The 9,991-nt window shown below is 37.8% G+C and overlaps 1 non-coding gene and 2 pseudogenes across 1 annotated transcript; 1 reads left to right on the top strand and 2 right to left on the bottom strand.

Annotated features, from left to right (window-relative positions):
• Positions 1–867: 867 nt before the first annotated feature.
• Positions 868–2,498, bottom strand: LOC119542799 (annotated as a pseudogene).
• Positions 2,499–6,905: 4,407 nt separating this feature from the next.
• On the bottom strand, positions 6,906–7,830 carry LOC119542798 (annotated as a pseudogene).
• A 741-nt stretch (positions 7,831–8,571) lies between these two features.
• Positions 8,572–8,678, top strand: LOC119543569. The gene has a single exon (XR_005218635.1). It is a non-coding gene; the product is annotated as a U6 spliceosomal RNA (small nuclear RNA).
• The last annotated feature ends 1,313 nt before the right edge of the window (positions 8,679–9,991 follow it).

Genomic DNA, 9,991 nt, shown 5'->3' with positions numbered 1-9,991 from the left:
TGTTTTCATTTTAATTCAAAAGGGTATACATTCCAGTTTGTTAAAATTTCCTACTAGAAAGATTTATTATTGTTATTTTTTCATTTCTAAATAATGCTTTTGATGTGTGGTCAAAGACGGTAGAAAATATGAGTTTTTGGGCTTTGTTACAAATTACTTCACACCTCTTCCAAATTCTCTAACAGCTGGGCTCAACAATCTACTAAGTAAATCCACAGGAGTCCTTTCCAGTATGAATTTTCTCTTGTAGCACATTGAATAAAATCAGAATGAATGCTTTCTCATATTTATTACAGCATACAGACTTCTCCCAAAATAGTCCAGGAAACATGTTAATGAAACATTATTCAATATTCATTACACTCATAGTGTCCTCTGGTCATGCAAATTCTCTAAAGTAACAATGATATTGATGGCTAATATTTCTGATAGTGCTATATTCAAGGCACTGTTCTATGAGCTTTACATGTAATAACTCATTTAATACTCCCAGGAAACTTATAAGGAAAGTATTTAAGACTATAGTACAAATGATTAAACCAAAGCAGAGGTTGATTGTCATGATAAATATTATCAAAGAAATTACTGATAGAACCAAAATGATATTGAAGAAGATGTATGCTATGGCTAAAGACTTTCCTATATTTACAGAATTGTCCCCTATTATAATTTGCTAAAATTTCATACATTTTTATTAATGATAGAAGGGTTTTCTACATGGATTAATAGTATCTTTCCCCCATGTGAAAACTGATGCTGAACTTCATGAGGCAAATGTACTCCCATATTCACATTTTTTAAGATTTCTTTGAAGGTAATGGTTAAGCAGCCAGAGAAGACCCTCTACATTAATCAGAGTCAAATAATTCATGTATAAACTTGTGATCCATGACTAAAGTCAATTCCACATTCCTTAAATTCAAAAGATTGCTCATAGATATGAATTCTCTGATGTTATATTAGCTGTGAGCCATGAGTAAATGCCATCCCACATCCCTTATATTGATATGGTTTCTCACAAGTGTGAATTCTCTGATGTCATGAAGGATGTGAGCTTTGAGCAAGGCCTTTCTACATTCTTTGCATTCATAGGGCTTCTCACCTGTACAAATTCTCTGATGTAGAGTAAGTTGGGAGCTATGACTAAAGGCCTTCCCACATTCCTTGCATTCATAGGGTTTTTCTCCAGTGTGAATTTGCTGGTGTTGAGTAAATTGTGAACCACAAATAAAGGCCTTTCCACATTCCTTATGTTGATAAGTTTTCTTACCAGTATGATTTCTCTGATGTTGAATAAATAGTAAGCCATGAGCAAAGGCCCTCCCACATACACTACATATATATGGTTTCTCACCACAATGAAGTCTCTGATGTTGAGATATCTGGGAACTCTGAGTAAAGGCCATTCTATGTTCTTTACATTCATAGGATTTCTCACCAGTATGAATTCTCATGTTGAGTAAGTTCTGAGCCATGACTAAAGGTTTTCCCACATCCTTATATTCATATGGTTTCTCACCAGTATGAATCTTCTGATGCCAAGTAAGGAGTGAGCCATGATTAAAGTTCTTTCCACATTCCTTACATTGATAGGATTTCTCACCAGAATGAATTCTCTGGTGTTGAGTAAGTTGTGAGCCATTACTAAAGGTCTTCCACACTCCTTACATTCATAAGGCTTCTCATTGGTATGAATTCTCTGTTGCTGAGTAAGTTGTAAGCCACATATAAAAGCCTTCCCACATTCTTCACATGTATTTGGTTTTACACCAATATGAATCCTCTGATGTTGTATAAGTAATGAGCCCTGAATAAAGGCCTTTCCACATTCCATATATTCATATGGTTTTTTTCCCATCATGAATTTTCTGATGCTGAGAAAGCTGTGAGCCACAAATAAAAGCTTTCCCACATTCCTTACATTCATAGGGTTTCTTGCCAGTATGAATTCTTTTACGTAGAATAAGTCGTGAGAACTGAGTAAAAACCTTTTTACATTCTTTATATTCATAGAGTTCCTCACCAGTATGAAGTCTCTGGTGCAAAGTAAGTTTTGAGTTCTGAGTAAAGGCCTTCTCACATTCTTTACATTCATAAGGTTTTTCACCAGTATGAACTTTTTGATGTCGGGTGAGTTGTGAACTAGGAATAAAGGCTTTCCCACATTCTTCACATTTATACAGTTTTTCACCAGTATGAATTCTATGATATAAAATAAGTTGTGAGCTTTGAGTAATGACCTTCCCACATTCCTTGCATGCATAGGGTTTCTCACCAGTATGAAGTCTCTGATGAAGACTGAGCTGTGAATCTTGGCTGAAGGCCTTTCCACATTGCTTACATTCATAGGGTTTTTCTCCAGTATGAATACTCTGATGTTGAGTAAGGTGTGAGGCTCATCTGAAGGCCCTCCCACGTTCCTTACATTTATAAGGTTTCTTGGTAGACTGACATCTTGGGTCTTGAGAAAAGTTAGTACGCTGGTTGAAAATGGACATTTTTTCATGTGTGGTTATCCACTCACTGAAGTATTCCTGCTGCCCAACTCAGCAAATAAATTCATTAACCTCCCCCACAAGAGGGACATGATTCCCAGGGAAATGAATCTCCCTGGTGACATGGGACATGACTCCAGGAATGAGCCTGGCCCTGGCAGGGAGGGATTGAAAATGCCTACTTGACAAAAGGGGGGAAAAAAGAAAGATGACAAGGTGTGGTCACAGTGGCTGAAAGATCCCAAATAGAGTTGAGAAGCTATCCTGGAGGCTTCTCTTATGCAAGCTCGAGCTAAACATCCCAAATGGCCACAGCATGCCATGCCTTTACCAAAAGTAGTCCCCAAATACCTAGGTACCTACCTGAGATTCTATAAAAGATTCACTCACTAAGTTTTATCTTTCAGAAATGTAAATCCACCAGAGTGTGGATTTGTCAGTGTCTATGCCAGACAAGTCCTAAAATGCAGAGGTAACAGTCTCTTTAAGAACAACAATCAGATGCAGCCCCCTTCCCCATACTGTCAACAACCCCTTTCCATATGAAAAGTTAAGGTGTTCATTGCCTAGCTGCATTTGAAGATGGAGAAAGAGATTAAGTGAGAGGAAGGGGTAGCAACAAACAAGATAAGATTTAACAAAGGTCTATGAATACTGAAACTTTATATGTATATATACACACGCACATATATATATACACACTCATACATATATTAGATGCTGGAGTGTTGGAATAGCTGGAAGGAGGTAAATGACACAGTGAAACTGTAACCTACAACAACCATAAAAATTTGCCCTATAGCCACTCATTGAGTTGTGCTTTGAAAGTCTTCACCTCTCTGTATATACCGTTTATTACATAATAAGTAAAGAACTGAAACAGTGGAACTGTAACCCATAACAATTTTTTAAATTACCTACATAACTTGCTTGTTGAGCTCTACATCAAAAGTTAACACTTTCCTGTAAGTATGTTATATTTTATAATTATAAAAACAGTTGAAGTTGTGGAGCCATGGCCCATGACATTCTTTGAAATTTGCTAACTACTTGTTAAATCATACTTTGAAAGTTATCACTGTTATGTATATATGCTAAAGTTAATAATAAAAATGCATTAAAAATATATCTATAACCAAAAATAAACCAAAAAATCTCAAAAAAATAAAAAATAAAAATGAAAAAAAGTACAAATTATGATTAGCAAAAAATACAGAAAACATTCAGCCTCACAAGTAAAGGAATGAGAATTAAATCCACAAAGATGTATTTTTTCTCTATAATATTGTGATTTTTAAACACAAGTAAAATCAGAATTAATGAGTATGAGGGCGCAAGGCAATTGCATAGATTGCTATTACAGTGTAATTTGCTATCACCCTTGGAAAACCTTGGCTAAGATATCTTATTAGTTTTCATACCCTTTGACATATAATTTCTGTCTAGAATATTTAGAAATTACAGAAGAGGCTAAAATGTCTAAACATATTATTTATAATTGTCAAATTCTGATATTTATCTTTTATAATCAAGGTGAGAAGTGAAGGAATAACTGAAGAACTTCAGAAGGTTCTTACAATCACGGTCTAAGTTAAGATTTTTCAAGCAACAAGAAAGAGGAGACATGGTCCCTAAACGACTGTTGGAATGACAGCAGAGGAGTCAGCACAGCCACAGCAGAAGGCAGGACATCAAGAATCATACCTCAAATTTTAAAGAAAAAACAATTCATGTAAAATTATGTGTACATCAAGAATATCTTTCATGAATGAGACAAATAAAGATATTCACAAATAAACAACAATGGAAAACTTTTATAATCTAGTTACATGTTCTAAAAGAGCTTTTAAAGAATGTGTTGAGGAAGAAGGAAAATAATCCCAAAAGAATATTTGAGATGCAAGAAGATATGGTTAATGTATATACTGGTTAAAGTTAAATAAAATGTAACTATTTCTAATATATAATTAGTGTTTATTTGTAATGTTAATTAAAAAAGTGAAATATTTGCCAACAATATTGTTTGGAATGGGAGTGAAGCCCAAGATAGATGCTTTTTATTAGAAGTAGTTTAGTCTTAGGCCAAGTGGTAGGGTCATGGAGAGTTTATATTATTATTAAAAACCAGCAAATATTCATTAAAAAGTTAAAATAAAATAAAAGATATACATGTATAGACCAATGATAAATAAAATTACAGTTAATTTAATTTTGTGATATAAGGTCCTAAAGGGGGAAGAAAAAAAAAAAGAGGATAGAATGAAGAAAGGGAAAAAGGAAGACAGAACTTCTGACTTTAAATATTTTGAGCAACTTAAATGGTGAATAATATAGTGTACAGAAAAACATTTAATACTAGGTGAGTTAGTAACAATGGAATGGCCTATGTGGTTAACAAAATATAAGAAAACTTTAAAATTATGTTTTGAAATGTGGATATATTTATTAATGATACTTTAAAATACTGGATAATATTGCAAATAAATATGATTGTGATTATGTATAAGGATGTATATTACAGACTGTTCCCATAGAAAAAAAGGGGAAGAAAATGGAGCTCAATGATAGCAATAATTTTCCAATGAAAAATAGGTGGGCTATTTTTTCTTCAAAATTTTAAGTTGAAAAAATTTTAGGGATTAGGCAAAGGTGAATATTGCTTAGTATTGTACAGAAATCAATATTGCTTTGAAAAATTAAAGAAGTGAAAAATAAAACAAAACGGAGCTTAATATGCTAGCAATATTCATTACATATTTTCATTAAAATGGTGGGAAATAGAAACAAAATTTGACCACACACAAAATTGCTTCTTATACCCTCAGTGTAAAAATGCATGCAGATGAGATATTGGCAAAAACAAGGCAAGTATCTTCAAAATGGCTAACTAGGGTGAATCACATATTAAGAATTGAATATTTCATAAACACTTATTTAAATAATGCCATTAAAAAGAAAGGGGATTGGCTGAAAACCCTCAAAATCTTCAAAGTAGGTGAAAGAGAAAAATAGACATGTAATAAGGAAAAATAGGGGAAAGCCCTAGATCAGCCTTTAGGGCATGAAATTCTGAAATTAAGTAATGAAGAAATCCAAATCTCCTTGAGGAAAAAAATCCAGGTGAATTTGGAGATCTGCAGAGGGCAGTGCCTGATGAGAACAAATACTCATGAAAGTGAGGGGCACAAAAAGGGGAGGAGGAGGCCACCAAGTGAGCCTGTTGCTCAAGGCTGCTTCGTGATTTCTGAGAATTTTAGAGTTTGAAGAAAGACCACTGACCCCTACAGCCCAATATTCTGCCTTAGCACAAGGGCATAATTGAGGAATTCTGTCCACCCTTAATCTCTCCTCTGCATTCACTGAGGAATCCAAGTCCTGTTATCCAAGGATGTTACTCTTGCTCACTCTTCCGACCCTCATTGAATTTTTCTCCTTTCTAATGTCCTCTTCTTCCTCCCATTCTCCCCTCCTTCCCTTTTTTTTAACATACTTAGCCTTATCTTTATAATCTCGTTTCCTTGCCTGAGGAGGGTCATACGTTCATGATTATCTTTAAGGCCAGTTGGTTTTCTGTTTGCCATCAGCCAGAAGCTCTTTCTAGTTTCTCTGCTTTCTATTGCTTGGACTAGGTGCATGCAGAGAACATAGCTTTGCAAAAAAGCTTTGGTTTAAAATCAGCCCCTGGAAAACATGATGGGGAAGGAAAAGAAGCAGCTAATCTGGTTCTAGCAGAGTTTACGCAGTATGTCTTCAGCAGCCAAGCATCGGCTGAAATCGCCCTTCCCTGGCCTCAGCACCTCCCCATCAGTCCCAATAATAGTGTCCCCTGAGTGGGGGCTGCTGACCTCCCCTTTCCACCTTCCAGGTGAAGGCGCCAGCAGAGACGGGTCATGTGGAATGAATCTGAGAGTCTGGTCTTTACCCTGCAGGATGACTCCCTCTCTCAGCCACTCTCAGCAACTTCTACCTTTTCCACACTCACCGTCCAGTCCAAGCTCCAAACCTCTGAGTCTCAAGTTATGTCTCTTTATTGTGTCAGAGTTTCTGACTTTTTATTTCTGTCAAAAGTTATCCTCTAAATCTCAAACCACACTTGGATCCAAATATGAACTCAGATCATAGGCAATGTTCTCAGTGCTAAACCTAATTAACATTTCACAAATAAAAGGGAGAATAAGTCAGCAATCATGTTTTCTGCATTATAATTACCTGACCCATTGCTATGCTCCCAAACAAATTACATACGAGCAAGTATCTTCTGACTTTTCTTGAGAATTTCAAAGGAAAGAGGCTTTTACAAGGTAAGTTGTCATATCTGCCATGAGCAAAGAAAATTTTGCCCAAATTCTATTTGCAGCTATCTTGATGTCAGTCAACCCTGTGTCCCAAATTTCCTCTGCCTGTTCTCTGTTATCTGAAATGTTGGAAACCTTTTTGCAACATTCTATTCAGAGCTGCTTTTACCTCATTGTTCTTCAAGCTGTAGGCAAGGGGATTCACTAGAGGACTGTCCACACTGCACTGCAAGGAGAAAACAAATTCCAGTGGGGAACCTGAAGTTGGCATGTAATAGCAAAGAAAAGCAGAACCAGAGAACAAGCTCACTGCAGTGAGGTGGGAGGAGCAGGTGGAGAAGGCCTTGCTTCTGCCGGTTGTGGAGCTGATGTTCAGGATGGTGGAGACAATGTGGGTGTAAGAGCAGGAGAAATGTGGCACTGGCATGCAGGAGGGCAGAGCATATCAGAACCACAAAGTTGGTGGAGACATCAGAGCAGGACAGAGAGAACAAAGAGGGCAGCTCACAGCTGAAGTGAGACATAATATGAACCTCACAGAAGTCCAGGTTCCATGCCAGGAGGGTGTTGATGAGAGCGTCCAGAAAGGCCAGTCCCCACGAGGCCCACACCAGACCCTCACACAGCTGCTCTCCCATCACCTGACCATAGAGCAGAGGGTGGCAGATGGCGGCATAGCGGTCATAGGCCATCACTGTGAGCAGGCACACTTCCGTCCCAGCCGTGGCGAACACAAAGACCTGAGCCAGGCAGCCCTGTACTGAGATGGATTTCCCCTGAGAAAGAAGGTTCTCCAGCATTTTGGGCTCAGTGACTGAGGAGTAGCAGAGGTCCAGGAAGGAAAGGTGGCTGAGGAAGAAGCACATGGGGGTGTGGAGGTGGGAATCCGTCCTGATCACCAGCAGCAGCATCAGATTCCCCATCAGGGTTAGGAGGTAAATCCCCAGGAAGAGCACAGATAGCACAGCCTCAGTGTGGGGGTTGTCAGACAGTTGGAGGAAGATGAACTCGGTGACGGTGCTGTGATTCCCTAAGGCCATTATGGAAGATGCTCCTCTGGAATAAACACAGAGTCAGAGCTGAAGAATTCACCTTTGCTCCTGCCACTTCAGGGTTCTCTTATCATTATATGTAAACAGAGCTCTGTCCTCAGCTGCTCACTTTTTCTCCTGGGTTTCTTTTGTATTCCTTCCCTCCCCGGATCCTTCCCTGACCTGAGGGCTGACTGCACAACTCCCAACCCTGAATCAGCCCATTTAGGATCTTTCCCTTGGGGCTCCTCCACTACAAATGACATACTTTTTCTGGCTAGTTCATGACTAATTGGTTCCATTTTCTTGAACTGGCCCCTGCTTTTTTTCTGCAACACCTCTGGTGAACTTTGCACTTGGCACACTTCCTTGAGAAGCAGTTTTAATGGTCTGCTTTCCTCAGTCACAGTTTTATACTCTCTTCAGAAAAACTTGCCATGGTACAATACTACTTAACTACATCATGCTGTATTTGTTGTATTTTTTACTGTTTATATGATATATTCCATTATTCTATACAATGGACAGTTCTAAGGTATGTGTGGGGGAGTGGGGAATGGGGATAAGAAAGGAGATTGATAAATACATTTTTTCAACATTAAAGAAAACTGAGCCTGAGAATTGATACAACTTGTTCACTTCCCAAGTTTGAATATCCAAGATATGTATCCGCTATATATGAGCCTACAGCTTATTCTACTAATCCATGTGCTGTTTCCACAGCTCCTACTGAATAAAGATGAACTTCTCGTGCTCGCTTCGACAGCACATATATTAAAATTGGAACGACACAGAAAAGATTAGCATGGCCCCTGCACAAGGATGACACACAAATTCATGAAGCATTCCATATTTTTATAAAGACTGGGACTGTTTAACTTAGAAAAAACTGGAGTGGCCAATGATTGTGACTAAATGTATAAATACAAAAATGTTCTTGCATGTAGGAGAGCAAATGAATGTCAACCATGCAGTGTTGAAAAATGAATGGTAATGGGGAAAAAATATAATCAAAGCAAACTGGAGTCTATGGTCAACAGTAACATTGCAATATGCTTCCATTAAATGTAACAAAGGCAATATACCAAAGCTAAATGTGTATGAGAGGGGCATATAATGGAGGGGTATGGGATTCTTGGTAGTGGTGTTGTTGTCTGACCCTACTATTATATAGTATTGTATGATATTTTATTTTTCTTTTTATTATCTTTTTTATTATTCATTTAAAAAAACTTTTTTGTAGTAATCAGTGTGTTCAAGTGCTGACTGTGGTGATAAATGCACAACTATATGATGATACCATGAACAACTGATTGTACACTGTGAATAATTATATGGTCTGTGAAGATAGCTCTATAAAATTGGAAGGAAAAATATAAAAGTGCTGAAGAAAACATGGAGAGAGGGATGTACATATTTACTGTTGGTTAGGAGGCAGAATGGTGTAGCCTTTCTGGAGGACAGTGTGGTGGTGCCATAACGTCCTGCAACCTCATTAGGGGGCATATACTTGGAGGATCTGAGAGCAGGGACATGAATGGACATTTGCACAATGGTGTTTATGTAGAGAGTATGCATGATTTGCAATGGGTGGAGGTGGCCTAAGGGTACATCGACTGAGGGACAGAATGGTGAACTGTTGTATGTGCATATAATGGAAGACTGAGCAACTGTGAGAAGGAGAGAAGCTGTGAGTTACATAAGGAGGCGAATGGATCCTGTAGACAGCATTTTTAGTGAACTACACTAGAAACAAAGGCAAACACTATAATGCCTCAACAATATGGACTAACTACAATGTGTAAACTCAGAATTGAATCTTAGAGCACAGCTTATCAGGGGAACACTTATTGTAATGGTCCCTAGATTGTAAGCTCTTACAGCAGTCACATCTATTCCTGAATTGCAATGGGTATCTCCAGATTCCTAGATGCTGATCCCTTTGTTTATAACCTGATCAATCCCTGGAATTTTGGGTATCCATGTGACACCTGAAACTCAGAGCTAGAACTCAGCAGATATGAATGTCAGTAGTAGTGCATACAGCAACTGTTAAAAAAAAAAGCTAAAAAAGAGCCCATACTTCAATTTGAGTTATGAATGAAGCAGATCTGGTTAGGACTAGGGTACATTGGGCCAAAGGGTAAAGGATGATACTGACTGTGTGTTA

Source organism: Choloepus didactylus, chromosome 8 (assembly GCF_015220235.1).
Source record: "Choloepus didactylus isolate mChoDid1 chromosome 8, mChoDid1.pri, whole genome shotgun sequence".
NCBI classification, from domain to species: Eukaryota; Metazoa; Chordata; class Mammalia; order Pilosa; family Megalonychidae; genus Choloepus; species Choloepus didactylus.
This window is presented reverse-complemented; position numbering and strand designations above follow the sequence as displayed.